This window comes from Cheilinus undulatus, linkage group 22, assembly GCF_018320785.1.
Source record: "Cheilinus undulatus linkage group 22, ASM1832078v1, whole genome shotgun sequence".
Lineage (NCBI taxonomy): Eukaryota > Metazoa > Chordata > Actinopteri > Labriformes > Labridae > Cheilinus > Cheilinus undulatus.
In genome coordinates, this window is record NC_054886.1 from 34,378,117 (window position 1) to 34,393,013 (window position 14,897).

Consider the following 14,897-nt stretch of genomic DNA (forward strand, 5'->3'; position numbering starts at 1 on the left):
AAGGTATAAGAGAAGGAGGATAGAGTGGAGAGAGGGGGAAAAAGTAGGAGAGGATGAAACAAAGAGTTGAAACTAGGTGAAAACAGGAGGAAAGAGGAAACGACTGAGAATGAGACAGAAGAGGAAGAAAAATAAGTGGAAAAGGAAGGGCGAGGGCATCAACAAGAAAGAAACGGAGGCTGGAAGGAATGAGGAGAAGAAAGAAAACAAGGAGAAGAAGAGAAAGAAGAGAGAGGAAGAATAAAGAAAAAGGGTAGGATGTTAAAACAGGATAATATAAAATAAAAAAACTGAAGAAAAACCAAAGACAATGACAGTATCTGCTCTGTAAGGGATGGCTTCCAGACATCGTACCACACACAAGTCCAGAAAATAGTTCAAGAGAAGCAGGGTGGGAGGAGGGAGCCTCCCAGACTGACAAGGCAAGTCTCATAGGTGGCCAGTGGGCGACCAGGGGGCGCAGGACAGATACAAAGGGCAGTTAGGGCTAGGGATGGGTACCTTTCACATTTGAACCGGTACAGTACCGATTCCCAGTACCTGTGAACCGATACCGGTACATGACAGTACCCATTTTCAGTAGTTTTGTGTGTGAATAACATGCAATAATAAATGTTATATAACCTCAAAACTTATGAATTTTCAATATCAAAACAATATCAAATATCAGTGTTTAACAAAAAGTGTTTTAAAAAAATGTCTCCAGCGTAGAAAACCTAAACTACTGTAACTACCCAGTATTTTTTCTTTATATTGCACAAATGAAAACCCAGCCCACTGCCTCCTAGTCCTCTAATTTCCCCTCTTCGAAAAATATGCGTGGGGGTCCATGGAGGGTGAAAAAGTTTAAAACAAATAAACATTAGAGTATGGAGTCAAAATAACTGAATAAATAAATAATAGGTATAAATTTTACCAATTAAAGTATTACAAATGAAAGAAAACTATTTCCTCTACCATGAACTACCTTACTGCACATCTTCTTACCTCATGCAGTTCTTTTTCCAACAAAACTTAAGGCCCATTTATACTCCCTTTATGTACAAAAATGTATACATCCTTTTCAAAGGATGTTACCGTCTCTGCTCACATACTTCCATGTGTCCTTTGCGTTGGCATGGATGTTAACCAATACATCCACCGGGGGGGGGGCAGCCCAGAGTCAAAAGTTTATGACAACAAACTCAAAAACAAACATGGCGACTGTGGAGGAGGTACTGATAATCTGCCTCTTGCATAAAAGACAAAAACGGAGGCAGCGTTTCTAACCAACTTGCAAAACTTTTCCTCAAAATGTTCCGCCATTGTTATTTCTTCTTCGTGTCTCTCTAGAGCTACATATCGGGTAGTGACAGCAACACTGCCCCCACGGTTTCCGGTGGTACTGCTCCGTTTGGCCCAGATCCGTAAGCTTTATGGAAACGTGCAGAAATACAGATGAAATTAACGAGGAGCACAGACAAAAGGCTCAGCCAGTATCGGTGTTAGTACTGGATCATCAATCATCACACTGCTTCCTCAGTTTAGAAGTTTTGTCAACAGTGAACTTCATGTCACAAATATTGCAGCGTTAAGGATGCGTTAAGGTACTGAAACATGGTACTGTTTGATTTTACGTGAATCGGTACCTAGTAGTACCAACGGAATTCGGTCGGTGCCTATAAAAGTACCTAATTCAGGTACGCATCCCTAGTTAGGGCACAGGCTAGCTGGTTCAAGAGGGCGGCCAGATGGCCTGCCAACTGGGAATGCCGAACTGGGGCCGGTTGGACTGCCAATGGGGAATACGGAGGCTGGCCAGACCCCCAAGCGTAAACCAGGAGAGGGCACTGGCTGGGCTGCCAACAAAGATAAAAGCACTGGGAATCAGGAGCTGGGAGTTCGTTCAGTCCTGGGAGCGCCTTGGAATCCAGTTCACAGCTCTACCGGGAAAGGGTATGGGGGAGACTGGTAAGACATAAGATAAGACATGAAGAGGGTGAGAATGAAGGGAACAACGAAGACAATGAAGAGGAGTATAAGAGGGAGCTAAAGAAGATCAGGAGAGAAAAGGAAGACCGAAAGGAAAAAGAAGAAACATAGATTCAGCAGAGAAGGGAATAGGGAGAAATAAAACACAGAGATAGTAATGAGAAAAAGCAAGTACCTCATCATCGATCTTAGTTTAAATTCCTCTCTCTAGGTGATTCCCAAAGTGAGGACTGTGGCCTTGAGGCAGTTCCCTGAGCAATGACGGCAGGCTCAGGAAGGCTTGCCATTCTGCACTGCTTGTAAATCTACAGCAGACACCACAACTACTAGAACAAAGACATAAAAATGCTTTCAGCCATACCTTGTCCTTGAGTCCTTCAGTACAGCAGTGGGTACTACAGACAGAGAGAGGAACACTGCTTCACCCTGCCACATCCTACCTTTGTGAGGTTTTTCTGTATCGAATTTCTGTGTAAAACATTTTCATCTGCCAAAGCCAGCCTGGCAGAAATAGTTTGGGAACCATAGCTCTAACTTTTCTGACCTTTTTTGCTGCAGCAGGAAGTGAAATTACAGACCCATTAAAAATTGGACGGCCGCTGAGTCAGCGGGTTTCTTACTGAAGCAGCTAATGAGGCGCTGAGAGCTCCAATAAACACATTAAACAAAGAACAAAGAGCGTGATTGTGTTTAGTGAGGCGGAGCACGGTCATTTCTGTAAACTGCTGCTTCATAAAAAATAATAAAAACAAACATCATCATGACCGACACAGTCGGAAGCTCATTATATTACCTAGTAATTTAATTCAGACTCATTTACTGTGAATTTAACGCCCCAAGTTGACTTACTAAACAAAACATAAACACTTGTTTATCTAAAATTGTATGGATTCCTTAATTAAAGGCTAATCCTGTATTTTAGCCTGCACAATCATATCTGAACCTTAAAAATGAGCTAACAGCCACTGAAGCCCAGAGGTGGACAATGCATCCTGAAATTTAGTCGTATTCTTGTCATGGTCTTTTCTTAGCATTAGATGTATTCTATCTAACAAAAGTTAAGCCGTTTTTATCTTTTAAGCACTTTGAGCAAGTCTTGCACACTTTTATTTCTTCACGCCTGGACTACTGTAATGCACTTTATACCGGCATCTCACTTTCACGCTTACAGTTAGTCCAGAACTCTGCGGCACGACTTTTAACAGGAACCAAAAAACGTGAACATACCACCACAATTCTTCAAGAGTACCTTAATGCAGACAAGATGGCCGACATACATCCAATCCATACAGGAAGTCTAAGACCGGAAGTCCGTACGTCTTAGGTTAGGCTTTTGATTTTGATTTGAGATCCAGCACCAAGGGTTAGGCTTCGGCACAAAAAAGACTGACAAACACTGGCAGCTGAGTCCAACATGAAGAAGAAACTTCCGCTTGGGACTTCCAGCATGGACTGGATGTATAAGCGATGCCCATGTCGGCCATTTTGACTGCAGTTGGGTCCCTCTCAAATTCTTGCATCTTTGCACTGGCTTCCTGTTAATTTAAGAATTGATTTTAAGATTTTCTTGTTTGTTTTTGAAGCTTTGAATGGATGGGCCCCACAGTACATCTCGGACCTCATTCAAATTTATACACCAGCAAGCGCTTTGAGGTCCGAGGGCCAGCTCCAGCTCGTGGTGCCGAAGACGAGACTTAACCCCCCCCGGTCCGAACAGCCCCCACAGTGGAGTCTTAGGACCCATTTTTATTCTTTAGCTATTAACAACACATGAGTTGTGGGTCCCCTGTGGCTTTTTATTATTTTATTTATGTCTATTGTTTTTATCTTTTTTATATATTTTATATTTAATTTTTTTTTTTTTTAGCTACTATCTATTGTTTTAATATCCTAGTATCACACATTAAATGGGATTGCACGTTCTTTACTTCCACCATTCATCTTGAATTTCCCCTTGTGGAACTTATAAACAAATATCTTATCTATCTTATCTCCCAGAAATATGGTTTGAACAGTGTTTTTTAGCTATGTTACAGCTTGAGATTGTGTGGTTGGAGGTTACAGTTATATGAAAGGGTTGTACTAAGCTGCAACTGTGAAAAATGTTTCCTGGTATGGTTATTTCATAAAAAAAAGTATTTCTACAACATAACAAATGGGGGACTATGGTTAGAAATTAAAAATGTAATATTAAGTTTGTGGACTGACAGCAGTTCCTGTACTGTGGCGGTTTAATTTTCAGTGACTATTCAAAATTAGTTGTCATTCAAAAAAAAAAAAAAAAATCACAGTCCAGAACAAGCCTTACAGATGTAGGAAGATAAAGATTTCAAAGACTGGAAAGAAAACAGGTGAGAGATGTGTCTAAAGCAGGGGTCATCAAGTACATTTTCACAAGGGCCAAATTTAGTCTTGGCAGAAACTCTGGGTCCGAACTTTTGAATAGACAAAAATTAGATCAATATTTTGGTTATTGTGCAGCAGGCCACAAGAAGACAGTCCTGCCCACATAGCACCAGTATTAACTCATTTTTGACACTTTTAACCCGTCTGCCTCTTGAACCAGTTTTATGACGTTGTTTAATCTCTTTTGAACTATTTTCCTGCATGTTTTATCCGCTTTGTGCTACTCTTTTATCCATTTTTGCCACTTTTCTTATATTTTTTGCCACTTTTGACCCATTTTTGATACTTCTTTCCCCCTTTTCCCTCTTTAACCTTTTAATGTGCAACATTCCAACCTCTTTTCACTACGTTTCCTGTCAATTCTTTGTCCCTTTGTGTCACTGTACAACCCATTTTTGCCACTCTTTAACCCCCTTTCACTACTTTATCTGTCCATTTTTGCATAATTTCTGCCAACTTTAACCCTTTTTTTTTTTTTTTTCTTTGCTAATAATGGCTGGCAAATAAATTTCTATAAAGAACGATCAAATGTTAAGTCATTCTGAAAATATTTCAATATTGATCATTTTTGGGGTGGATTTAAAAGCCAAAAACATCTTTTCCTCCTTTTATGAACTTAATGACTTTCTGGGGGCCGGACAGAAAGCTTTGGGGGGCCTGATATGGCCTCTGAGCCACACGTTGATGGTCAGAGGTCTAAAGCCTCCAGAACAACTGCCAAGAGTCGAGTGAAGGACTTAGCTAAAACAGGAACTGTAGACTCAAAGAGGAGAATCACGAGAGCCCTGCATAGGACTGGAGCAAGACCAATTCCACTTCTGCAGAGAGACACCTTCAAGCCAGACTGACATCTGCCAGGGACAGCCTGGAGACAGATTCTGATACTGGGAGCGTTCCCTTAGGTCAGATGAGACCAAACTAGAGCTAACTGGCCGTAGGGATGTTGCTTATGTTTAGAGGGGAGAGGCGTATCAGCCAAAGAACGCCATCCCCACGGTGAAACACGGCAGTGGGAGTTTTATGCTGTGGGGATACTTCAGTGAATCTTGTAAAGGTGGAAGGAATCATGAAGAAAGAAGGAAATGTAAAGATTTATAAAGAAGACCCCAAGCAGTCAGCTGCTAAACTGGGTCTGGTAGGTCATATGTGCCTGATGGTCAAGAACTACCTCTAGAAGACCACAGGGAACTTACTGACTGGACTGACCAAAGCCCTGACTTCAATCCCATTGAAAAATCTGTGAAGGCCGAGGGTAAAGCTAAAAGACCATAGAATCTGGGGGAGCTTGGGGAATTGGCCAAAGAAGAATGGGTTGGGATTCCTCAGACTTGTTGAAGACTACAACAAACAACTGCAGACTGTTATCCAAAAAAAAGGAGACACTATTGATGATTGGCATCAGGAGGATCATCATTCAGACCCTGGTAGTTTTCAGTTTTTGTGAAGTTTGGAAAAGCTGGATCCTTGCTCTGTTTAACAGCACTTGGGAAATACTTAAAGAAATTGCATTTTTATAAGGTGGCTAATCATTTTGTCCTGATGTATATTTATTGGAGCCTAAGTACACCTCACTGGATTGATTAATGCTTAAGATGAGTGGGGTTAGGGTTAGGTAAGAGGTACTATCGCTGGCTACCCCTGACCCTAACCACTACCTCCTCCCTTGCTTATGTTCCTAACCCTTTAAAAAGGGGGTTTTAACATGCTGCAAACAATATTTTGTACAACAATGTAGAAATGTTATCTTGTTTTTCTGTGGGAGAATCTAACTGACTAGCAGGACGCTCCGACTTCCTCCAAACTGTTCACCTTTATGAGTTTCTCCACCTGGGAGCCTGACCTTATCGGCAAACATCCGTGATGAAACTGGCCCCCACCGAGCAAGCAGAGATTGGTGTAAGTGTGAAAACCAGAGAGGAGGAAGAAGCTGCTCTAACCTCAGATTAATAGCCGACTTTTACCGCGTCTGTAATCATGAAACTTTGGCGAAGGTGCCGTCTTTCCTCCCGGGAGATAAAGTGAGTGAGAAGCCGCTCCGACTGATTCAACAGCCGCTTCCATCAACAGAAGGAGGAGATAAGTCTGCACACACACCCCAGCGCCACTTGTTCCATAAATACAAACACTCATCTCTCCTCGCCACCACACACTCAATTACTCAGGGTCTATCTCTCTGAACACACACACCAGCAAAGTCCTTCAATTCAGCATGGAGGCAGCAGCTCCGGATGTAATCTGGTGATGGATGAAAGCTCTTTATCTGACTGCCCTCTCTCTTTCATTCGCTCTCACACAAACACAAACAGAGCCAGAATGGACCGACAAACACTAGGGCCTTTTAACACCTGTTATAACAATAGATAACAGGCCACTTAGCAGCTGATCTGAGGTCCTCAAACAATTATTTGATAATAATCAGCAGTTTGCCCAGGGTAGAAGTGCAGAATTTATTTTTATTACTATGAATCTAAGAAAGTTACTTCTATGATGGCAAAAACTAAAAGGTTGAAGTTGAAGCATACGGCCACAAGCAGCTAAATTGTTGTCTGTTGGAAGACGAACACATGGACAAACTTTATTGCTTCGTAAATTGTGAATAAATGTTATGCTTTAGCTCTGGGTCAAAGCCTGGTCTAGTCCAGTTTGAGTCTGAGTGAGGTGTATTGTTTATCTCGCAAAGCCGATGGACTGGCACGACTCCTAACCTGACACGAAATCCTTCAACACTTAGCGTTTGGGAAAGGGCAGAAGATTTGACAAAAAAAAAAAAAAAAAAACAAAACTCGGAGTGTGATTGGATGAACGTTCCGTCTGTCACATCTTTACGGGCCAATCAGAGCAACAAAACATGATGTAGCGGCAACTGAGGCGCGCATGTGCAGCTACGGAGGAATAACGCAAAACATGGGGACTGTAGACATGTCAGTACACGACTTTTGTCGTTTCTGACAAGAAAACAACTCACTGCTGTTCTTTGTTCTTCTTTTAACAAAGAAATGGCATGTTCTGATAAAACTGTCGCTTTGGCAGCATCCACGCTAATCTCTTCCGCCATAACTGCACCGGCCTCTTGTTGCTGCTTGTTTATGCCACAGCTCCGCCGTGACTGAAAGTACTGCCCCTTGTCGCTGATTGGTCCTGTCACTTTCTAACCGGGCCAAAACGGTTCAGACGGGAGCTTTGCAAGATTGATTCACCAGTGAGAAACAAGGAAATGGGAGGATCCATCTGCTTTGCAAGGCGACGCGATTCCAGCTTCTATGTGAAACCGTTGTCACGTCAGATATGGGAGTATGCTTGTTCAACCTTGGCCCTGGGCTGGTCCGTTGTCCTGGTGACCATCGTCCACGTCTGCACCAGGCCCATGCCCCATCCCTCCAGATATCTCCCCAGCTGACCCCTGCACAACTACCCCCAAGGTCTGGGCCAACCCACTCAGGTCCTAGACACCCAGCTTGAGGTGAACTGGATCAGGCCTGGGAACGCCGGGTACCCATAGAAGCACAGCTGTTGCTCCTGACCCTTCCTATTCCCGCCTCTTCCGTATATTAGCATTAGACACACAAGTCGATTGGTCAATTAATTGGTCGATGACTACATGTTCGACTAAAATCCAATTGGTTGAACAATCGCACGTGCTACTTTAATTGGAAGAATCAATTTTTTGCAGAGGTGAGAAGGGAGACGTCATGTGTTTTTATTTTTTCAGTTATTTAGTGTTATAAGATGTAATTTACAAAAAAATAACTAAGAATGTAACTATTCAAATAAAATTTCTTGTGCCTTTAAGGGTAATTAATTGCAGGTTAAATGTCCAGAAAGTCAAAACGTCACAAGGACCCTCCCACCCTAGAGGAGAGCAAAGCCCGTGAAGCACGTTTATACTCGTATCCCGTTGACAACATGTCTAAAAAGCCAGCCGTGTGGCAACATTTTGTTAAAAAGGATTATTATTTAATTACAACATAAGCTGGTTATACTGCAAAAAACATAAGGTTTTAAAGTTCATTTTGAATTTTAATTACCACCTAAATGCACTGCAATTGATGTAGAAATAACATGAAGGGTTTTTTTTTTTTTAGTCTGTCCCACGACCAATCCATTAATTGATGATCTGGTGTGGTTTTAGTTGACTAAATTTTTCTTTGGTTGACTACAGCCCTACAGATGATATCTGATATTTACATTAGCTGATCCCATTATCTCTTCAGATCGTCTCCTCCAGGTTCTTCGTGTCTAGGCATGCACTTTTTGGTAAAGCATGACGTGACGATGGAACAGCCTGCCATGGGTTGTCACAGCCCATGTGACATCATTGGGGGACTATATGGTGGCTAATGCCAGGCTAGAGGCAGAAACAATTGAACATGTATAAAAAATGGATAAAAAGACATTTAATGTCAGAGTTACTGGTGGGGATTTAATCTTCAAAGATCTCAGAAAGTCATCCAAGTTCAAAGCTCCTTAGAAAAGCTCCTATACAGGATTTAGCATCACTGAAACAACTAAACAACTGGCTTCAAGAGGGAGTGAAAGTAATGTGCTTCAATTTACAGTTCAGAAGTTATTTAACTTTTAATAACCTGTTTCACTTCTAGTTGTACACAACAACACTGGGGGGGGTTAAATAAATGGCACAGACAGAATGTTTGTCATCCTCAGAGATTTGTTCAAAGGTCCTGTCCTTCCCAAACATTTTCTTTGGGCCCTTGCTCAGAGGGATGTGAGGATGTGTGTCAGGTTGGGAGTTTGCAGAGTGTTTTCTTGTATAATGCACAGATGAAATGTCATGGGGCATCTGTTTTTGTAGCACAGGCATAAATGAAGCTGTTTGAGGAGTTTGGGTTTAACTCCCTCCCCACAGCTCCTCCTTGATAGAGACGCTGAGCCGGCTGATATGAACCACCTGCTCACGTACGATCTCCAGCTCCCCTCACAGGAGAGCTACTCTGGGAGACCCTTTCGCTCCTCTTAAATGTCCGCTGAGATCAACCTTCCTGCCAAGAACAACACGACAGCTCTCGCGGGGGCTGCAAGAGGTCTGGATGTTCGTACTTCAGACCTTGGAGCGGAACAACTCTCCAAAGTAACCGAGCAGCCGTGACGGTGTCAACACTTGCAGAGTTTTTATTGCAAAACACTGGAGTGACAAATTCAAGCAGTTCTTGTTTGTCTGCTAGAAAACTCTAGAGAGAAACATAAAAACACATTTTGATTTACATTTGACAATTTAATGACAGGCTGAGTTCACATTTGTAATCAAACTCTTCATTCTTTGTTAAGAGGGTGATATGTTTTTTTTCATTTTATCATTAAATGTTTGAATAAATAGGATTATTAGTTAACAGGACATTGTTTTCAAGGATTTCTTTCTTTCTGAGCTTCCTCCCTGATTGTTTGAAGTGATTGTTTTTCTGGATTAGAATAAATAGGTTTTTTAAATCTTATTTTGTAAAGATTAATTTGGATTAGACAAACCAATTACAATTAAAAACAGATTAAATACACAATGCTGTGCTGTAGGGACTAATAATCGACTTCAGCTTCTCTCTACATCACTTTCAGAGTGATAAAGGTCATTTTCTAAACTTGGAAAAATCAAGAAATTAACCAAGGAGCTACTTAAAAACTATAAAGCTGTTTTTCAGTTAATCAGTCTTAAAACAAATTTCAGAAATGTGAAAATCCTCCACTAAAACAGAGGATCGATAAAGTATGAACCTGCGCTATAACATGTAAAACAGACAAGACGATAAATAAATACTGGCATAATAAACACAACCAGAATGTTTCGTGTTCATAGAAACCTTAAACGAGGATAGAGACGCACCGATACCAGTTTTCATCAGACCGGGTACAAGCACAGATTTGGTTTGAATTCTGAATCTTCTGTTTGCTCTACTTCCTCATTTATTCTCAAATATCTCCAATCTGCAGACGTGGCTTCAGCTTCACCTCTGAGGGTCTAACATCATGGCAGTATCTGTGATGTTTTCTGACCTGCTGGTATCAGCATCCATTCTGGTATCGCTGCATCCCTATTTCTGACATTTTCCATTATAAGCATTTAAAAACCAAATATTTAGATGACAGAAATGCCACCCTGCTTCTCATTTTCTTCCCTCTGATAAAGAAATAAATCTCTTCTTCATCCTCCTCTCCGGCATTTTCACTCCTTAAGAAAAATCTCCAAATCTCCTCTCTGCAGGTTTTGTTTTCCACAGCGACGCGACGCTGCTCTTGTTGTGAAAATCATGTCGATTTAAAAAAATGGACTGTGTATTCTGATTGAAAATGATGTGTTGTGCCGATTCTGTCCAAAGGTTTTGTCCTGGCGCAGTTTCCTAATAGCGTTCAGCTCCATTAACCAGCTGCTTTCAGAGACCAAAACTCAAAAACCGAGGGGATCGAGACTAGGGCTGGGGAATTTATCACAAATTAGATTAAATCATGACATGGCCTGCTGCTTTACTCTAATTGCAGACAGTGCAATATTTCTTTAACCTGAAATGGGTCAAAATACCAAATACAATTTTTTGCAGAAGATGTTTTATGCTCTACAGCAGTGTTACTCAACCAAAGAGCCAAACTGTTTACAAATACCTCTGCAAGAGCCACAATCTACGTGGTGAAAAGTGGCAAAAACAGCATGAAGTTGCAATAAAAATAAGTTTTAGGTGGCAAAAATGGTCAAAAAGCAGCAGCGGTTTGTGTGTGAAAAGGGGCAAAAATTGGGAGAAAACATGGGAAATGGTCAGAAAGTGGCCAAAAAAAAAGGGAAAAAAGTGGCAAAAAGAAGAGGAAAAAATTTGGGGAAAAAAGGAAACAAGTGATATGTAATCACAAAAGGTAGCTTAAGTGGGCAACGCCTGGCAAAAGAGGGGAAAAAGGGGAAAAAAATCGGATTAAGTGGAATGAATTGGGTAAAGGTTGCACAATGCCCCCCCTCCCATAAAGGAATAAAGCTGTATTTAACAGCTAAAGATAGCTGGAAAACTGTGAAAATGCCCAAAAAGTTTTTTTCTGGGGGAATACTATTTAAAATTACAACATAAAAGAGCAACAAATCATCACAAAAGAGCTACACGATGCTGCAGAGCCACACGTTGAGCATCACTGGTCTACACTATTTGCAAACAGTTTCTTTTGAGGTTTTTTTTTTTTTTTTTTTTTTACAAAATCCTACTTTTCTCCCTCATGTATGTTTTTCTTATTCAAAACAAGAACAAGAAAAGGCCATCCCTTTCAATATAGCAATTGATATCAAATTTCCCATATGAATCATAATTGTTTTTTTTATTATTATTATTGTTATTTATTCCTAGTTTTATATCTAATATGGTGCTCTTTTTAATAAAGACTGATTTATTGCTTGTGTTTGTAACAACACATAAGCTGGGGAACCTGAGAATAATCGCACATTAAATCACAATTTTGGGAAAAATAATCGCAACTAGATTATTTTTGCAAATCATTCAGCCCTAATCGAGACTTTGCTGTGTTCGTCCCAACTTATGGAACAATCTCCGCATCCATAAAAGATCCGCACTGCTGAAAACTCGCCCTTCTTTGGCCTTCTACTCGAACTAGCTCTCTCTAACTTTATCTTAATTACTCTAAAACTGTATTATTCTTATTCTTGTAACCCTTTTTAATTGATCAACTCATTGTTTCTTGATTGTACAGCACATATGTTGTTTAAAATATTCATTATAAATAAACTTTGACTTGACTTGAGTGTCAGACATTCACACGCAAGTTTTCCTTGTGAACAGTATGGCATCGAGGGCTTTTATTTTGAAAGTGGACAAACTGAAGTGTGGTACTGTGTGTCTCTAGCATGCCTCTAGAATCAGTCTGAACTATTTGATAAAAAATCTAATCCCCATCATTTTCCTCAACATTGTGATTAAATATGCAAGTATTTTTTTTAAGTTCTACATCTTCTGTATTTCTCATTAAACAAGCAATAAATCTTTCTACATTTTCAAAAGCACAACTAAACTCAGGCTGAACATCTAATTTCAATCATATGGCTCATTGTAAATTCAGCATTAATAATTTTATCACAGGGAATGGTGATTGAGAAAAACATCCAAATGTCTGCATGATATGTAGAGCAGTGGTTCTTCTGATGGGGCGGGGTGCAGGAGTAGCCCATATGTGGACAAACACCACACATTACTGTGGAATTATGGGTACTTTAAGGTGAAACCAAAGAGGAGGAGAGGAGAAGGCAGACTCTGATATTAAACAGAGATTTAAATGTACTTTTTTATCAGTCCCATTGGTTCCTTTTGTCAAATTTAAACAGCGTCTATCTCTGTTTTCTGAATCAGAGGTGATATAGAAGCAGAGCGTCTCCCTCCCTCGTCTCAGACGGAGATAACAATTCAAACAGAGGGAGGATCAAACAAACATGGAGGACCTGAACACAAACATAGAAATATCAGCTTCAGTAATCATAATAAAGACAGTCCTGCCTTTTCTCCTCTGTGTCCTCGGATCGTCCCCTCGCTGCTGAACCTCCCATGACTACTGTCCTCCTGCAACAACACAGCAGACCGTTACTAACAAGATAGAAAGAAAGATGGAAATAAGAAGAGCAGAGAGCAGGAGAGGGGATATGGAAAGACTTTAACCGCAGGGAAATCTGCTGCAAATGTCCTCAACACAGAATCACGGAAGTGTTGAAAGACTCAAAGAGGAGAGGACAGAGAGCAAAAACAGTGAAAACATCAGAAAAGTTAGGTTTGGGTGGAATCAGACAAGTACATTTAATAAAGTTAATATACATAAGCAATAGTTGATATACTGGCTGAAAAAAATCATCAATACTGTTAGCAGATATGAAAATATTTGCTGAGATTTACTTATGATAAATCTGCTGTATATACAGTATATATAGAATGTAAACATCAGTATTTATTGACTGTTAAACTCAGCCTACAGCAGCTATAAATACTAGCCTATAATCACCTGTAAGCATCTATGTCTGCTGTAATTAACGGTCTATATCAGCTGCAAGCATCGGCCTGTATCTTCTGTAGGGATCAGCCTATATCAGCTGTAAATATCAGTCTATATCAGTCTATATCAGCTGTAAATATCAGTCTATATCAGCTGTAAATATCAGCCTATATCAGCTGTAAATATCAGTCTATATCAGCTGTAAATATCAGCCTATATCAGCTGTAAATATCAGTCTATATCAGCTGTAAATATCAGTCTATATCAGCTGTAAATATCAGCCTATATCAGCTGTAAATATCAGCCTATATCAGCTGTAAATATCAGTCTATATCAGCTGTAAATATCAGTCTATATCAGCTGTAAATATCAGCCTCTAACGGCTGCAAATTTTAACCAAAGTGGCCTGTATTGGCTGTATATAGTGGCCTACATAGGCTGTAAATATCAGCCAATATTATCCCTAAATACCAGCCTCTATAGGTTGTAAAACCTACTTCTATATCAACTATAAATATCAGTCTATATCATATGTAGCCTGTATGTAAATATCAATCCATACTGGCTGAATATATCTGTTTCTATCAGCTATATACAAAAGCCTTTATAGACAGTTAGTATCAGCCAAAATCGGCTATCAGTTTGATCTATATATGTATAAATGTCTAAATTGGCTGTAAATGTTGGCCTATGTTGCTGTAAATATCAGCGTATATTGCATGGCCTATATTGATCATAAATATCAGCCTGTATCTTCTTCAAATATCTGCCTAATTTGGCTAAAGATAACAGCCTAAATCAACTGTAAATATCAGCTTTTATTGGATGTAAATATCAGCTTATACTGGTAGTAAATATTAGTCTCTATCAGCCGTTGATACTAGCCTTAACTGAACATCAGTATTAGCCTATATTGGCTACAAATATTTTCCCATATCAGCTGTGAATATGAGCCTATATCAACTGTAATTGTTGGCCTATCCTGATTCTGAATATTGTCCTGAATCAGCTTCCAATATATGCCCTTTATTGACTGTAAATATCAGCCTTTTTAGGGTGTAAATACTGGCCTTTGTTGGCTAGATATAATAGTCAGCTGAGAATATCAGCAGTATGTATGAAGAAGTTTATGGAGCTTTTGGCAGGACTTACAGACTGACATTATCTCAAATCTTCTCCTTTGTTCATCCTGATTCCTTAAATTTCTAAGTGTGCTTTAAGGACTGAAGTTTAAAGTCATAAATACATTTTCAAATATTGGTATCATATTGGCTAAAATGAATCTAAGATTATCACTAAAATTCCAATAATATGATGCTAATATCTACCTACTGATCAAGGCTGAATGTATAACCATGTTATTGTCATTGGGCTATGAAAACTTGATACAACAGACAGCAAAGAGGTGATGATTAATCAAAGAGAAAATATTCTTACAAGTGAAAAAACTCGAGCTGCTGCTGATGCTCTGGACTCTGGAATATGGAATATAAGAACTATGTGGTGAAATAATGGTTTTAAGGGTTTTTTTTACATCACTGTGGTTGATT